This window comes from Capra hircus, chromosome 1 (assembly GCF_001704415.2).
Source record: "Capra hircus breed San Clemente chromosome 1, ASM170441v1, whole genome shotgun sequence".
Lineage (NCBI taxonomy): Eukaryota > Metazoa > Chordata > Mammalia > Artiodactyla > Bovidae > Capra > Capra hircus.
Window position 1 is genome coordinate 118144470 of NC_030808.1, and position 15233 is coordinate 118159702.

A 15233-nucleotide genomic window follows, 5' to 3' on the forward strand; every position below is an offset into this window, starting at 1 on the left:
AGATATACTCCATTTATAACTGTGGCTTAGCCATGGTGAGTATGGACTCAAGGAGGTCTGAGTCAGTATACTCAAGTAAATATGTTGTCCCTTCTTTCAGGAAGTCTGGATCTACCATTTTAAAGCCTGCAGATGTAAAATATATACAAAAGGCAAATGACTTGGAACAGCCTCTGTTGTGTTTCGTATCTAAAGGGCAGATCAAGGAAAATGGTACCAGTGCTTGTATGAGCAGTGGTAAACCAAAGCTTCCCATGAGTCATCTGTCCCCAGTATATCAGAGCTCAAGTAGAAAGCAGATGTGAGTATAGCAAAGAAACCACAAATTAGGTAACATTAGACTGTTTCAGGGTTTCTTTAACCATTTCATTTTTTACTGAAAGTTCTAAAAGCTGATTATTAAAAGTATTATTGCCAGCTTTGTAGTCAGTCTTCATTGGAAAAGATCTTTCATGGACCTGGTTAAAAAAATTCAAACATTTTTCAAAGGGGTGTCAAAAAGTAAGTCTCCCTGTGATCACCATGCCTCAGTCCTTTATGTGTTGCCTGGAGTCAATCAGTGCTTCCAGTCTTATGTACGTTTCTTCACATAAATGCTAGCACATTATATCCACTGCTCTGCACCTTGGTTTTTCCACTTTCATATCTGTACACACAAAGCTGTCTTTTTTTTTTTTTTAATTACCGAATATAAATATTTAACTGGCCTCCATCTGATGGGTACTGAGATTTAGTGTGTTTTTAGTGCACCCAGTATTGGAGTGAATATCCTTGTTTATGCTCTTTTATGTACTTTGCTTAATTTTTAAAAATTGCACAAGTAGGAATTGGACTAGATTAGAAGGACTTTGATGCTAAAAACTCAATACTGAAAGCACAGGTGAGGTCCTCCCTCACCCTCCAACACACTAGAAGCCCAACTGTTGGTAAAGTTCATCTAAAGAGATTGTAATTGGAATGTCTGAAACAAGTTTACCTGTAGCTGAATGAAATACTTTTCCCCAGATCTCTAATAAATTGGGGCAGTGACTTTCTCAAGACACACATTCTGGGATTTTTCCAATAATATTTGAGTGTTTGCCCACTACACAGTGTGTTCCTAGCCTCTTGAGAATCACAGATATATCCCAAGAATGGAAATATAGTGGGGAATCGAAAGTAAGCTCCAAAGACTGGGGCTATTTAGAGTCACAATATGGTCCTAATAATAAATGATTTACTCAGAGTATTTTATTTTAAGCTATAGCTTTGCCTGTAGTTTACACTCTCTATTATCAACCTTTACAAACAGAACAGATTTTTCTGCTTTTTCTTTTAACATGTGGTATTTTGTTTTCATTATCTTGAAAATAATAGGTATACATCTGTTTACATATATATTTATATTATTAGTGTGTATATGTATATAAACATATATATAAGTCATTATTTTGAAGATAACTCAAAATTTTTAGGTCTGTTTTATCAACCACATTTTTTTTTCTTTTTACCTTTTAAGTGGAGAAGATCCTTCTCTTCCTTCTACTTCTTAAATCTCGAATTTTGGTTTTTTCAGTGGCATGCATCTGACAAATAAGTGAACTTAAGTCATATGTCCCCTTCACCAATGGGTATTTAGGTACCTGTGAAAATGATGTCAAAATACAATAAACAGTACTGTCAGGTGATAGAATGAGCTTTACTAGTCTGATTTATGTATTTCTAGAGCTATGATATGGGCTTCCCTGACGGCTCAGACAGTAAAGAACCTGCCTGCAATGTGGGAGACCTGGGTTCAATAGATCCCTGGGTTGGGAAGATCCCATGGAGAAGGGAATGGCAACCCACTCCAGTATTCTTGCCTGGAGAATTCCATGGACAGAGAAGCCTGGTGGGCCACAGTCTTTGGGGTCACAAAGAGTCGGACATGACTGAGCAACTATAATCACTGACATAGCAAAATATATTCAGCAGTAAATCTCCTTATATTGCAATTCTGTGACATGGTCCTGGGAGTCAGACGGTCAGAATTGGAGTTTTGGCTCTGCCTATTGGTGGCTCTTTTAAGTTGCTTAATTCTGCCTCAGTTTCTCCATATTTAAAATGAGGATTATATTTACAGTGTGAGGAGGTTGTATGAGTTTATAAGTAATGTGTGTAGATCCATGCCTGGCACATAATAAAATATTATCATCATTGTGTTTTCTGGAAATAAAAGCTTTATTTTGTTTTATTTAATTATATGTTATATTTGAGGACCATTTCATTGTTCAAATTAAAAGCTCTCAAAAAAACAGGAAAGATTTATTTTAGACTGATTAGTGTGCAAAGAGCTTTAAATTAGGAACACTATTTTTTACTTTCAGTGAGGATAGTGCCCCCTGGTGAAAGTATTTCAAGTCTCTTCCCTTCCCCCCACTCCCTGCCAGCGCAAGAAACCTTTTTGTCAGTCAGTAAGTCAGTATTACAGTATTCTTGCCTGGAGAATCCCATGGACAGAGGAGCCTGGCAGGCTACAGTCCATGGGATTGGAAGAGGTGGACTTAGTGACTAAACCACCACCACAAAGCGAAAGTCGCTCAGCCATGTCCGACTCTTTGGAACCCCATGGACTATATCGTCCATGGAATTCTCCAGGCCAGAATACTGGAGTGCGTAGCCTTTTCCTTCTCCAGGGGATCTTCCCTGGAGGAATCGAACCGGGGTCTCCTGCATTTCAGTGGATTCTTTACCAACTGAGCTATGAGGGAAGCTCTTGTCAGTGGATATCTCATTTTTTCAGTGGATATATTCCTGAAATGTGGGTTGTAAGTCAAGTCATATTTTAATTGCAAGAGAAGACAACCATCACTTAAAGGCATCCTGGAATGAGTGACTTTGTGGCCATACTTTTGTCAGGATGCAGATTTGTTGTGTAATTAACCTTGCTTTCTTTTAAATGCCAAAGTAAAACAAAACAGACTCTCAAGGGGTTATTTCAAATAGCCCTCTCCAGCTTGGGCTAATTTTTAACGGAAATTTTTGTTTTCGTGTTTACCAAATCAGATTGTCTGTTAGGTTTTATCCAATTTGATTCTGTCCGGGCAGATAGATCCCCTTTGAGTCTGAGTCCCTGGAGATACCCAGTGAATGGTAGCAGAAAGAAAGGTCTTGGAGAACTTTAGATAGTGAAGAGCAGACAGAGATTACCACTGAGTGGAAGCTGTATCACTTTGGGGCTGACAGCTTGTTTGAAATCCTCACTTTTACGTGACACAGTGAAGGAGGAAGATTACTGTCCATGTGAAAGTTGATTTTTTTTTTTTGTGTGACACACACCAGGTAGGATTTCATGTCTTTTCAGTGAGTTCATTGGTATGATTAATTACTATTAATAGATACTGTTTTATTGAAGGAAGGGAAAATGAAGCAAACAAAAAAAAAGACTCTACACAGGCCGTATCATAATACATGAAACAGTGGGATTGGGGAAAACGAAACGTGCTAAGGAAATCAGTTAGGTTGTTACAGCGGTGATGGGGGTGAGGCGGAGGGCAGGGACCTTTTGGTATAGTGGTTAGTGGGAAGACTTGCAGTCAGAACTGAGTTTCTCTCTTGGGTTAGACATTTACTACTTTTGCTTATTCGTTAACCTGGGTCTTATTTCCCTTATTTGTAATTTGGTGATAATGATAGTCTTTTCCCCATAAAAGTTTTGATTATTTAGGTATTGCATATTTTGGTACATAGCGTAAAAAATGCCCCCCACCCCCCCCACCCTCTGCAAGAACTGTATTGTTATCACTATTATTATGAACTGGCAGACTGGTTTGTCCTTGCTTTTCTGGCCCCTGTGTAGCTGGAGGAAGAGCTTGTGGTGTGTGCATTAGAAATGTTGATCTTTTAGACCCTTTGCTTCCATGTTGAGAAAATAATCTTTAAGCCCAGCCAGTGACGGTGAAAAGATAAATAGCTCAGGCCCCGGCTTCTTCATGGGCAGAGGGAGTTTCTGAAGAGCAGGTTCACCTTGAGCTCTACCTGAAGAACCTTCTCTCCCTGCAAGTGTATTGGTGTCCAGGTTTTCCCATTTCTCAGCACGTGCATGTGTGCATGCTAAGTCACTTTAGTCATGCCCGACTCTTTGCGACCCCATGGACTGGAGCCCGCCAGGCTCCTCTGTCCGTGGGGATTCTCCAGGCAAGAATACTAGAGCGGGTTGCCATGCTCTCCTGCAGGGAATCTTCCTGACCAGGGATTGAACCCATGTCTCTTATGCCTCCTACATTAGCTGATGGGTTCTTTACCACTAGTGCCACCTAGGAAGCCCTTTCTCAGCACACGAAGACTGAAATCAGGCAGTAACTTAAAATCTTCCCATATTTTCAAATGTTTTGGGGGGAGAGAAAGTGATAGGCAGTTTTTGCTTTTCTGTGATAATCCTAGCGGTCATCAACCATGAGCTTCTGTCACACATTAACAGACCTTTTTTTGGAATGAGGCCCCGACCTGGGGTGCCAGTATCCTCCAGACAGGACAGGAAAAATAAAGACTGTATAACAGCTTCACCAGACTGCCAGCCCTAGCCAGTTCAGAAACTTCTGGTAAAGTGCAGCCAGGGTATATTTTTAATGCTATAGGAATTTTTAAAATATCACACACTCTCACACACACTCCCTCTTTGAAGATGTTCCATCCACCAGGCCAGAATCTGTCCTCCAGGTCTGTCTTGATCTGTGTTTCAAATTATAAACACATGTGTGGTTTCCTTGCTCGCTTACTTTTGCAGGGTACGCTTTTCAAGACAAGATGGAAAATCTTGTCTCTGCTCAGTTTGCAATGTTGGCTCCCATGTCCCTCTAGGAAGTGTTCAAAGGCACTTAAAGACGTTTCACCAAAAGCAAATAAAATAGCTAAGGAACACCTCAGTCTAGTGTCGCTGAAAGCATGTGGAGAGGTGTCCTGAAAGTTTACTGGAAGTTAGATTTATATGTGGGCTATCTTATTTTTGTATTTTTCCAGTAGTTCCCCCCTGCCCTGATTAAATTTATGTAGTGAGTTTATGGCAGACACATCTGGCTACTGTGATTTTTCCAGCTCTGTTCTCACTACTTTTTGAACTTTGTGGTTTCTGCAGCATAAATTAGCCCAATGCACACAGACACATACAAACACAAATCCAAAGACAAACCGAAAAACCTCCACCCTTGTTGGGGAGAGTTAGGGTGATGGGGCGTTGATAAGATTGCTGTGGTGCGAAGTGGGTCTTTATGGAAGACTGGTGGGCACAGGGAAAGGGGAAAGGGTTCTGTTTTTTTTTTTTTTTTCTTTCTTTCTTGGTTTTAAAATAGAGAGAACAGGGACTTCCTTGGCGTTCCAGTGGTTAAGACTTTGCCTTCCAGTATAGTGGGTGTGGTGTTCAATCCCTGGTTAACCAAAACACAAAACAGAAGCAATATTGTAACAAATTCAATAAAGACTGAGAAAAGGCCCACATTAAAAAAAAAAAAAACCAACTATTTTCTAAACTGCAGAAAATCAACACTATTTTCTTAGATTTAAAGTTGTCAAGATTTACTCTATTGAATCAACATTATCATCAGTTCAGTTCAGTTCAGTCGCTCAGTCGTGTCTGACTATTTGCGACCCCATGAATCGCAGCACACCAGGCCTCCCTGTCCATCACCAACTCCCGGAGTTCTCTCAGACTCACGTCCATCGAGTCGGTGATGCCATCCAGCCATCTCATCCTTGGTCGTCCCCTTCTCCTCCTGCCCCCAATCCCTCCCAGCATCAGAGTCTTTTCCAATGAGTCAGCTCTTTGCATGAGGTGGCCAAAGTACTGGAGTTTCAGCTTTAGCACCATTCCTTCCAAAGAAATCCCAGGGTTGATCTTCAGAATGGACTGGTTGGATCTCCTTGCAGTCCAAGGGACTCTCGAGAGTCTTCTCCAACACCATAGTTCGAAAGCATCAATTCTTCGGCGCTCAGCCTTCTTCACAGTCCAACTCTCACGTCCATACATGACCACAGGAAAAACCATAGCCTTGACTAGACGGACCTTAGTCAGCAAAGTAATGTCTCTGCTTTTGAATATACTATCTAGGTTGGTCATAACTTTTCTTCTAAGGAGTAAGTGTCTTTTAATTTCATGGCTGCAGTCACCATCTGCAGTGATTTTGGAGCCCAAAAAAATAAAGTCTGACACTGTTTCTACTGTTTCCCCATCTATTTCCCATGAAGTGATGGGACCAGATGCCAACATTATCACAGACTGCACTTTTGGAGTTTCCTAAAAGAGACTCACTACAATTCCTTCCTTCTAAGGCTTTTAAAGATTATGTGACATGGGGCCTGAAAACCAATAATACAGTCAACTGATCAATTCTTCTTATGCAATAAAGCTGGGCATAATATTATATAAGGGCTTGCCAGGTGGTGCTAGTGGTAAAAAACCTGCCTGCCAATGTAGGAGATGTAAAACACTTGGGTTTGATCCCTGGGCCTGGAAGATTCCTTGGAGGAGGGCATGGCAACCCACTCCAGCATTATTGCCTGGAGAATCCCATGGACAGAGGAGCCTGGGGGCTGCAGTCCACAGGGTCGCAAAGAGTCAGATGTGACTGAAGAGACTTAGCATGCATGCACACAATAGTGTATAAAGAAATGAACCTTGTGTTTTCTTAAATCTCTCATCTATATCAGTATTCATTCATATGCTTGCATTGAGATGATATGATGAGGACTTAATAGATTTTATCACTCCAAATTTAGAAATTTAGGTAAGATAAAGTAAGACTCTTTGATAAGAAGTCTCAAGAGCCATTGAAAATGTTTGATGCCACAGCTTTGCTAAGAAATATTCTCCAAGATAAAATTCTGAAATAGTTGCTAGGTGAACTGTTTGGAAGACTATACAGAAATATATTGTTTATCGGATACCACTGACATTAAATGCTTGCAATATGAAAATAAATATATTTGTAACCACTGACACAATTGTCATAGGACTCCATAGCACATGGAAAATTGTTTTATTATATCAGTCTAATTTGATAAAGTAGGCAAAATTTTTTATACTATGACTATAATTTTGTTTCTTAAAAAATACTGTTGAGATTTTCTTTTCCCATGAGACGCTGCTCTCAACCTGTGTATTTCTAGCCCATGACCAACTGTATTACGCATCACAGGTGCACCATTTTGTAGAATAAGTGTATTGGGTAAATCAATTATGTGTTTTTAGATGTTGGTAGAGATTATAATAAGGCTTTTGAATCGGGGATGGTCTCCTTAATTTTCTTTTAAATATAGTAATATTCTTTTTTTAATAGCCCCCCAAAATGGAGAACCATTTGGTTGGTGAAAGTGTTAGTCACTCAGTTATGTCCAACTCTTTGCGACCCCAGGGACAGTAGACTACCAGGCTCCTCTGTTCATAGAATTCGCCAGGCAAGAATACTGGAGTGGGTTTGCCATTTCCCACTCCAGGGGATCTTCCAGACCCAGGGGATCTTCCTGACCCAGGGATCAAACCCATGTCTCCTGTATTGCAGGCAGATTCTTTACCGTGCGTCATCAGAGAAGCCTTGAGTTTTTTATTGTGAGAGGAGGATGGGGTGTAGGGAAGAAAACTCTAGGCTCCATGTGCAGTTTAGACAAAACCATGAATTGTTAAACTTCTCTCAGCTGAGTCTTTTTGTGGCAAACAAGTCATTCCTAGTCTCTTAAGATTGGTGTTTAAGTGGGGCCTAGCTGGGTAGGATTCCTTGGGGCATTTGTTAAACACACATCTTCAGAGTCCAGTAGTAGTGTGGATTGCTCCCCAAAGAACAATCACGGGCAGCTGCTGGGAGGAAGACTGCCTGGACCCCACCCCTGGGAAATCCTGCCTTGGACCGTGTAGGGTGGGGTCTGGGAATGGGCGCTGTTTTCAAGTGCTCAGATGCCTCTGGTCATCAGCCAAGTGTAGAAACAGCCACAGAACTGTGTGCCTTAGCACAGAGATGGGAGACTAACATGTGGCAAAAACCCACTCAGAAATCCAGCCTTTAACTTGAGTTACCTGAAAAGAACTCTTAAGTTTTAGCTGTACAACTTAGTGATTCACAATTTTTAAAGACTATACTCAATTTATAGTTATTACAAACTGCTGGTTTCATTCCCTGTGCGGTACAATATATCTTTGTTGCTTGCTTACTGTACGCAGAGTAGTTTGTCCCTCTTAACCTCCTCCCCCTGACTTGCCCCTCCCTGCTTCCCTTTCCCCACTGGTAACCACTAGTTTGTTCTCTATGTCTGTGAGTGTTTTTGTTTTGTTCTATGCGTTCATTTGTTTTACTTTGTAGATTCCACTCATAAATGATAACAGACAGATATCTTTCTCTGTCTGACTTATTCCACCAACTTATAAGCGGGATTTTTGCCTGAAATAGACATTTATGGGGACATGGGCACTTGTCGCCTTGGCACTTGGTGTCAGTGCACACGTGAGCTTTCGTATGTGAATACCGAAGCCACTTTCCAGAAATTTCAAAAACCAGAGGAGATGTTGCTATTTAGCATCCTGATTATTGAAGTGTGTTGTCTAAATTCACAAGATCAGTGTGTAAGCCCACCTTGAACTTCACTAGCTGAGAAGTGACCAAAGAGGCCTCTACAGGCTTGAAAGTGAAAGCGTTAGTTGCTCAGTCATGTCCGACTCTTTGCAGTCTCTTTGTGACCCCATGTGATCCTCTGTAGCCTACCAGGCCCCTCTATCCATGGAATTCTCCAGGCAAAAATACTGGAGTGGGGTGCCCTTCCCTTTTCCAGGGGATCTTCCTGACCCAAGGATTGAATCCAGGTTTCTTGCATTACAAGCAGATTGTTTACCATCTGAACCACCAGGGAAGCCTCCTCTACAGGCTTAAGCCCCTGAAAAATTCCAGAAGGGGTGCCCCATACCCCAAAGATGAACAGATCCTCTTAGGAAGGAGGTCAAGGCCAGGTCAAGCTTTTCCTTTGTCCCTTTTTTTGTAGGCACGACCTTCATTTACTTATTTATTTTTAATGGGTTCTAAACTCTTCACCAGGCTGCAGGCCTCGGTTGAGAATTTTAAAAATAATCTGGACAGTTTTAGTACTGTCTGCTGGCTGACTTTCAGTAGTTTGCCCCCAGGAGCTTCCTTGCTGTGGAGAATGTCATCCAGTTAAAGTTTTAGGCAGAGGGATGCTGGGATGGTAGTCATTTGGCCATTTGTTCCAAATTGATGTGTCGAGTGACATCTGGACACTTTTTCTTTGATCTCCTCTTTGGGGCTCCTGGTGATGTTGACCCCCGCCTGTGTGTGATCATCACCTCCCCCACCCTGTATCAACTGCAAGATTGATTTCTTCTTCCTTTCTGGAAGTCTAAATTTATTCCCAGGGTGTTTTGCAGTTGCTGGTGGTCAGGAACAGCTGTTGTGCCACGCTTGACTTGGAATAATTCTCTCTGATGAAGTCAGCAAAATATTGATAATACCATAAGAGAATCCAGGAAAACAAAAGTCTTCATGGTCTTTTCTCATTAAGCGTGCTGAAGAGAGGAAGATCTCCCTGGAAAAAGTAAAGCAGGGAAAAATAAGGTCTTAAAACATATTTGAGGCAGCAAGATTCAGGAATGTTATTTTCTCCCATATTATATAATTACTACTTGGTCATCATAGACAGTACTGATCAGCAAAAAATGAGAAAATAAAAATACTGTAATATGATTATTCAAAATCACACTAAATTCTCATATTTCTCTCTTTCAAGTATAAATGTAAACAAAAGAGGTTGGAGAATCCTCTACATTCTTTTTTTGTAGCTGCTTTTTTCACTTAATGTATCATGAGCATCTGTTTCAATGCATATTTTTTGATTAGCTGTTTTTATTGGAAAAGTAACACAAACCTGGCAAAACATTCATGCAGTTCTAAAGAGTTCCAGAGAAGTAAGATTCTGTCACACCAAGACCCTCAGCCTTTCTCTCCTCCCCAGGGAAACCTCTACTACCGGTTGCCTCAGTACGCTGGGGGTTGGTTCCAGGACCCCTGCAGATGCTAAAATCTGAGGATGCTTAAATCCCTTGTATAAAATGGTGCAGTGCAGTCCACCCTCCATATCCACGGCTCTGCATCTGCAGGTTCCATTTCTTTTTTTAAAAATAATTTTATTTATTTATTTATTTTTGGCTGTGCTGGTTCTTTGTTGCTACGTGGGTTTTTCTCATTGGGGCAAGCGGGACTCTAGGCGTCCAGGCTTCAGTAGTTGTGGCGCATGGGCTTAGTTGCTCTGAGGCATGTGGGATCTTCCCGGATTAGGGATTGAAGTTGTGTCCCCTGCATTATTAGCAGGAGGACTCCTTACCCCTGAGCCACCGGGGAAGCCCTCAGGTTCCATTTCTATCCCAAATTGGTTGTATCCTTAGATGCAGAAACCACAGGCACAGAGGGCTATTTGTATTTCAGAAATACTCTATATATGTATGTGTCCTTAGATGGATGTGCCTTTTTTAAAACTTAACATATATTAGAGAGCTTTCTAAATTGGCACTTACAGATGTATTTATTCTTTTTTATCAGTAAATAGTATTCTACTCTACAGACGAACCATAGTTACTCAACCAGTCCTCTATGCTGGATATTTAGGTTCTTTGCTAATTGTTTGCTATTATTAGACAAAGAAGGAAATGGCAACCGACTGCAGTGTTCTTGCCTGGAGAATCCCAGCGACGGCGGAGCCTGGTGGGCTGCCATCTATGGGGTCGCACAGAGTCGGACACGACTGAAGCAACTGAGCAGCATTAGACAAAGCCACAGTGTGCATCCCTGTATGCAGACCCTTGTGCCATGTACTGTTTATGTGGAGGACGGTTTTGCAGAGGTGAAATTCCTGGGGCCAAAGTTATGTGCATTTCAAGTTTTAATAGCTGTTCCACTTTCCTCTAAAATGGTGACATGAATTTATACTCCTACCATTAATGGGGCTTCCCAGGTGGCGCTAGTGGTAAAGAACCCCCAACCCCTGGCAATGCAGGAGACATAAGAGACTTGGGTTCGATCCCTGAGTCAGGAGAATCTCCTAGAGGAGGGCTCAGCAGCCCACTCCAGTATTCTTGCCTGGGCAATCCCTGTGGATAGGGGAGCCTGGCGGGCTAGGGTCCATAGGGTTGGAAAGAATCGGACATGACTGAAGTGACTTGACATGCATGCAACGGTGTATTAGTGTTGCTTTCTTCCTGCTCTGGCCAATAATGTTTATTATCAAACTTTTTAGTCTTTGTAATTCTGATTGGTATGGATTAGATTCTCATTGTTTAATGAGAATCTCCATGGGGTCGCAAAGAGTCAGACATGACTTAGCGACTAAACCACATTTAATTCATATATGTATCTGCTGCTGCTAAGTCACTTCAGTCGTGTCCGACTCTGTGTGACCCCATAGACGGCAGCCCACCAGGCTCCCCCGTCCCTGGGATTCTCCAGGCAAGAGCACTGGAGTGGGTTGCCATTTCCTTCTCCAATGCATGAAAGTGAAAAGTGAAAGTGAAGTCACTCAGTCGTGTCCGACTTCGAGACCCCGTGGACTGCAGCCTACCAGGCTCCTCCATCCATGAGATCTTCCAGGCAAGAGTACTGGAGTGGGTTGCCATTGCCTTCTCCATCATATATGTATAAATATGTATATGAATGGACTTGGGGCATATTTCTTTTTTTACACCATTATAGCCATCATGTTAATGGCTGTATAGCTGCCATTGTGTAATTCTATAATAACTTATTTTACCAGTTCTTTTACTGGAGATATAAATGTTGATTCTATTTTTTATTATTTATATAGATTATATTATATGCAGTAAATATTCTTGTACTTAAATTTTTGTGCCTTTTAATTTCCTCATTTTTTTCAAGTTTCTTTGGAATGTTAATTTGTTAGGAAAGTGCAAGAATTCCTTTTAAAAATTACAATTTAAATGTGGTTTGCTTTTATCGAACTAAACAAGTAATTGTTTACCTAAATAGACAGTATACTGCAGGCCTGCTCTGTTTGTTGTGAAGAATTGGTTTGGGGTGCTACTTTCTTTCACGACATAATGGTTTAAAGTTGCCACAAAAAAATGTACTTTTAGCCAGGCACCTCGCTTTCCCACTTGCTCTGGTTTTCAACTTGCATATCCATATGTTTTTGACTAAATCATAAATGGAAGTTTCATTTGAAGTTTGCTTCCCAGTACATGTCATGTGTCTCATTCCATATTATTTTCATCCTTTTCTTTTCCAGTATTATATTTCTTAGACACCAGTGAAGAGTGAGTTGCGAGTTTTCAATTTTGCCAGGAGTTAAATATTTGCAGAGATGGAAAAAATAAAGTAAAAAAAAAATTTAATATGGATGACTTAGTCCTGGCTCACAGGGCTTTCATATAGTTGCTTCAAACTTACACTTTAAATGAAAGAAAAGTATTCTACTTCCACTCTTATCAATTGCCATAATGCCTGAATTAATTAGAATGGAATTATTATTTCTTCCCAAGTGAAACTGGCTCGTTCCATCCTAGCAAAACGAATGCTCCGGCAGCTGCTAATGGCAGTTCCTTCTGCAGTCTCAACCCTGCCCTTCTTAGCTTGTCTAATTTTTTCCTTCTATCAAGAAGGCCAACCTGGAACAGTTTCTTCTGCTCTGACCCTGGGAAGTGAGGGCCTTTCACCCCAGGGCCTCAGGCTTTCTAGTCAGCTAACTCTGGGAGCCCAAGTTGTCCCCAAGAAAACTTCTAATTCTTTAGTTCAGTGTCTTGTTGCCAGGCACAATTGTATAGAGTTTTTTCTTCTGCAAGACCAGACCTGTAGCACACCTCTTTGTCCTGTCTTTCCAGGCTCTGTATTTTTTTTAAATGAGATTTTTTTCTTTTTTACAAAAATTGAGATGTAATTTACATAAAGATTATATTAGTTTCTTGTGTACAGCAAGAAATAATCTTGTGATTTGATATGCAGATATGTTATGCAATGATCAGGACAGTAAACCTAATTAACGTCTGTCACTGCACATAGTTGGTTTTTTTTTTTCCCTTGAGATGTGTCAACTTAAAAAAATTAAGTGCAGCCTAAAAGCTGAGAATTATGTTTTGTTTAGGGGCCTTCCTGAGGACTGTTGCCCAGGAAACAGCCTCTCAGACAGCACTGAAGGACTGTTCAGAAAAGGTAAGGGGAGAAGTCAGGATATATAGGAGTTTTTACTGGAAAAAAAAAAAAAGTCGAACATCAAAAGAGTACTGCTAATCACACACACACAAAATGTCAAGTTAATGACTTTAGTGCTTTTCTATGTATGGGAATATGCAAGAATCTACACTCATTGAAATTATTTCTTTGATTTACAACTTAATTATCTAGGGTCAATATCCTATTTTTCTCTATCCGCAGTGTTCATGAGGGCTCATTGTTGGGGTCAGCTGCAGTGGTGGATGGCTTGATGGCGAGCAACACTCTCTGTTTACTGAAATGACAGGCAGTGTATTTTTGTCCACAAATAACAGTTGGGATCCGGGGTGGAGGTTACGAGGCTAGGAGGAACAGTGAGTGTAAAGTACCAGAGTCTTGTAGCACCTGTTTTTGTTAGGGTTCTCCCCCTCCAAACCCCGGTCAGTTCTCAAAGCCATTGGGCAGTAGCCATTTCCTCCAGGAGAAATAACATCACAGCACAATGGCCTGTATACAGTACAGTTTGTCTGGACTATGCCAGACTGAGATTTTTCCATCTCCAGGGAGTTTAGGGTGTGTTTAGGGAAAGTTTTTTTCTTTGTTGTTGTAATGTGTCACCTTTTATTTTGAAATAATCTAAAACTTACAGAGGAGTTTCAATATAGTACCAGGAACTCACACATACCTTTTGCCAGATTTGCCTTTGTTACGTAAAAAAAATATATATATATTTATTTATTTATTTATTTTTGGCTCCAGTTACAGCAGTGGCACCCCACTCCAGTACTCTTGCCTGGAAAATCCCATGGACGGAGGAGCCTGGTGGGCTGCAGTCCATGGGGTCACTAAGAGTCAAACGACTGAGCGACTTCCCTTTCAGTTTTCACTTTCATGCATCGGAGAAGGACATGGCAACCCACTCCAGTGTTCTTGCCTGGAGAATCCCAGGGACGGGGGAGCCTGGTGGGCTGCCGTCTATGGGGTCGCACAGAGTCAGACACGACTGAAGCGACTTAGCAGCAGCAGCAGCAGCAGCACAGCAAAATCGAGGGCTACTCTTCCTTGCAGTCCACGGGCTTTTCATTGCAGTGGCTTCTCTTGTTGTGGAGCATGGCGCTAGGGTGCACAGGCTTTAGTAATTGCGGCACACAGAGTTGGTTGCCCCGAGGCATGTGGAATCTTCCCAGACCAGAGACTGAACCTCTGTCCTCTGCACTGGCAAGTCAGATTCTTAACCACTGGGCCACCAGGGAATCCTGTTAACTGTTTATCATTGCCTCATTTGCTTCTCTCTCTTTCCCTGTATGAAGATGGATTACATATACATTTTTTCTTAACTTCTCAGGACTAAGTTGGAGACTTCATGCCGTTTCCCCCATGGCCGTTTCCCCCATACTCTAGACTGCATTTTCTGAAAGGACATATTTGTTTCACAGATACTGCATTTTTTACAAATTGAAGGTTTGTGGCAACCTTGCGTCATACAGAACTATCAGTGTCGTTTTCCCAAGAGTATTTGTTTACTGTGTCTCTGGGTCACATTTTAGTAATTCTTGCAAGATTTCAAACTCTTTCATTATTATTGTACTTCTTGTTGTGATCTGTGATCAGTATACTTTGATCACTAATGCAAAAAGATTGACTCATTAAAGGCTCAAATGATGGTTAGCATTTTTAAATGAGAAAGAACCTTTTAATTAAGATATGTACATTTTTTTTAGAAATAATGCCATTGTATATATATGTGTGTGTGTGTACAATAAATTTAATACACTACAGTATAGTATAAGCATAGCTTTTTGTACACCGGGAAACCAAAAAATTTGTATGACTTGCCCTTTTGTGGAGCTTCCCTGGTGGCTCAGACGGTAAAGAATTTGCCTGCAATGTGGGAGACCTGGGTTCCATCCCTGGGTTGGAAAGATACCCTGGAGAAGAGAATGACTACCCACTCCAGCATTCTGGCCTGTAGAATTCCGTGGACAGAGGAGCCTGGCGGGCTACAGGCCATGGGGTCACAAAGAGTTGGACACACCTGAACAACTTTCACTTTTTGAAGTTTCATTTGGC

General features: G+C 41.2%; 1 protein-coding gene across 2 annotated transcripts in view; it reads left to right on the forward strand.

Annotated features, from left to right (window-relative positions):
- WWTR1 (WW domain containing transcription regulator 1) overlaps positions 1–15233 on the forward strand; it is a 146839-nt gene that overhangs the window by 82049 nt on the left and 49557 nt on the right. The window lies entirely within an intron of this gene.